This window comes from Lissotriton vulgaris, unplaced genomic scaffold (genome assembly GCF_964263255.1).
Source record: "Lissotriton vulgaris unplaced genomic scaffold, aLisVul1.2 SCAFFOLD_4338, whole genome shotgun sequence".
NCBI classification, from domain to species: Eukaryota; Metazoa; Chordata; class Amphibia; order Caudata; family Salamandridae; genus Lissotriton; species Lissotriton vulgaris.
This window is the reverse complement of record NW_028246510.1, coordinates 66,945-70,018: the sequence shown is the minus strand read 5'-3', so window position 1 is coordinate 70,018 and position 3,074 is coordinate 66,945.

Sequence of the window (3,074 nt, the reverse complement as noted above, 5' to 3'; positions counted from 1 at the left end):
GTGGGGTATCACCCCCTACAATTTGAATTCAATGCTGCATAGCAGAGGGGAAGCGCTACGAAGCGGAGAGAGGACCCTCGGTCCTAGGATGAGTGGATCAGGGAGAACTTGGAATTCAACTAAATCCTGGATGCACTACACAAGTCTTGATGACGAACCCTGCACTGGCCTATGAAGCAGATAAGTGGAAGGCAGAGTTCCCGACAGTATTTGGAGAGACCATCGGCAAGTTGACAAAGTTCACTCACAAGATTTACCTCAAGGAGGGGGCCAAACCAGTGAGCCACAAAGTACAGAACATTCCTTTTCAATGCAGGGAAGCAGTGCAGCAAGAATTACAACGCTTAGAAGACAACGGATTAATGGAACCGATTTAGAGCGCAGAATGGTTGGCGCCCCTGATCGAGGCCAGGAAACCCAATGGTAAGGTATGCCTCTGCATCGACCAGCCGGAGCTCAACATCAACATTTTATTGGACAAGTTCCCATTGCCCAGGATCAGTGAGATGTTGGCTCTGACGAAGGGCATCAAATGGTTCTCCACCATAGACCTGACTTCGGCTCATCACCAGATCGCACTGCACCATTCGTGCAAGAAGCTGACCATTCATTACACCGTTTGGGTGCTACCAGTTCCGGCGGTTGCCATTCGGCCTAGCATCTGCCGCAGCGGTCTTCCAGAAGTTAATGCATAAGCTCTTCAGAAACACGGAAGTGGTGCAGTATTTCCAAGATGACATCCTAGTCATGGGAAGGAACAAAGCAGACCACGAAGCAAAGCTCTTCACAGTGCTGCGCATCCTACTGCAGAATGGCCTAACCGCGGAATGGGACAAGTGCAGGGTTGGGGTCTCATCGGTCACGTACCTGGGCCATGAAATAAGCGACAAGGGAATCACACCAAAACAGGCAAATGCTCCCACACCCAGGAACAAGGACTACGTTAGATCTTTCTTATGAATGGCGGAATTCTACAGCAAGTTTGTACCTCATTTTGCCACCAAAACACACAACTTGCATCAGCTACTAAAGGATAAATTCGCTTTTACGTGGTCAGAGGCATCGCAGGAAGAGTTCAGGCAAATCAAAGAAAACATATGCAAAGCTGTACCCCTACATGGATTTGACCAGCGAGCGTTGCCTATCCTCACCACGGACGCGAGCGACAAAGGGCTCGGAGCAGTCCTGATGCAGAAGGTGAATTGATGACGTTCAGCTTCGCGTCTTGGTTCCTGGCCCGAATGAAGAAAAATTCAGTGTAGTGGAGAAGGAGATGCTAGCAGCAATTTTTGCAATGGAAAGATTCCGCCAATCCCTGTGGGGCTCCAGATTTTTGCTCAGAACGGATCAAAAGCCGTTAGTGAAAGTGCTCACGTCCTGTGGAAATGCGACGGCCACGCCTCGCATTGCGAAAATGACCCTGCGGTTACTAGATTATGTGTACGATGTTGAATACATTCCAGGCCCCCTAGAACAAAGTGGCCGATTTTCTTAGCAGGGCAGCAGCAATGGAGAACGCACCGATGCAAACGGAAGAAGAGGACTACACCATAGCATTCATGGAGGACCAAGAGGCAGTCATAAGTACACAAGAATGGAGAACGGCATACGAAGAGAACACAAATCTCACAGCAGTCAAACAGTTCATAATCACAGGGTGGCCGGAAAAGAAACACTTGTACACAGAACAGCGGAAATTTTATGAAGTCCAGGAAGAGCTGTCGGTAGGAAACAACGAGATATTCGTGCTAAGGGGAGACAAAGTGGTACCTCCAGGCCGACTGGTAAAATGGTTGCTCACTATACTGCACGAAGGACATTTAGGAATAGTAAAAATGAAACAGAGAGTCAAACAAGCATACTGGTGGCCTGCGTTGGACAGCCAGGTGGAGAGACATGTCAGAGACTGTGCACAGTGAAACAACGCAGACTAGACACAGACCACAATGCGACCATCGTTAGGGAAGTTCACGACTCCAGTTAATCCATGGGATGAATTATCAGTGGACATATTGGGCCCCATATTAGATGCGCACAGTGTACTCAAGCATACCATTGTGCTTGTCGACCGGTATTCCAAGTGGCCGGAAGTTGAGATATGTGAGAGCGTGGACACCGACGAAGTACTGGCCTTTCTTACTTCCACATTTCTTAGAGAAGGGATCCCACGGGTCATAACATGTGACAATGGACCCCAATTCACGTCCAACAAGTGGAATGCATTCATGGACCGCAATGGAATACAGACTAAACACACTCCGGTATATCATCCAGCCGGGAAGGGCTGAGTCGAAAGATTTAATAGAGTAATAATGGGATCAATTCAAGCGGCCATCAATGCAGGGAAGAATTGGCAGGCAGAACTCAAGTGCACAGTATGGGCTTACAGAATCACTCCCACAAACACTGGATACAGCCCATTCAAAATATTGAGGGGAAGGGACCCATTTACCAGTGACAATGTGGCTTGGAAACAAGGCACAGTACAAAGCAAATGGTCTCCAGCTGTGGTGCGCAGCAACCTGGAAAAAGCGCAGAAGATATATATGGACCACTACAACAGGAGACACAACGTCAAAGACACATCGCTGGAAAGGGGGGAATGGGTCAGAGTGAAGCTCACTCAATTGAAGTGGAAAGGTGACAGCAAGTATAGTACGCTCCTACAAGTCAGAGAAATTTACACCAGGTCTGCCCAATTGAGCGATAGGAAGATATGGTACCAAGACAGAATGTCCAGGTATAACAAAGTGATGACGTGGGCCAAGACAGAAGTGACACAACCAGAAGGGAGCAATTTGGGGAACCTGGATGAGGCCGTAAATGACAGAGACACAGAAACACCCAGCAGTGGCACGGCGCGTACCAATACGGAAGAGACAAACACAACCAGAACACAGGAGAATTCAGAAGACACAGAGCGGCAGGCACGACAAGAAGACCAAGGTGCGAGTGGTTTACACACCAGAGTTTCACCACAGAAGGCGCCCAACAATGCCACACCCAGTGGCAGCGGAGACACAAGGACACACACCCCGTCAAGACATACACGCATTGGCAGGACCGTGGTACTG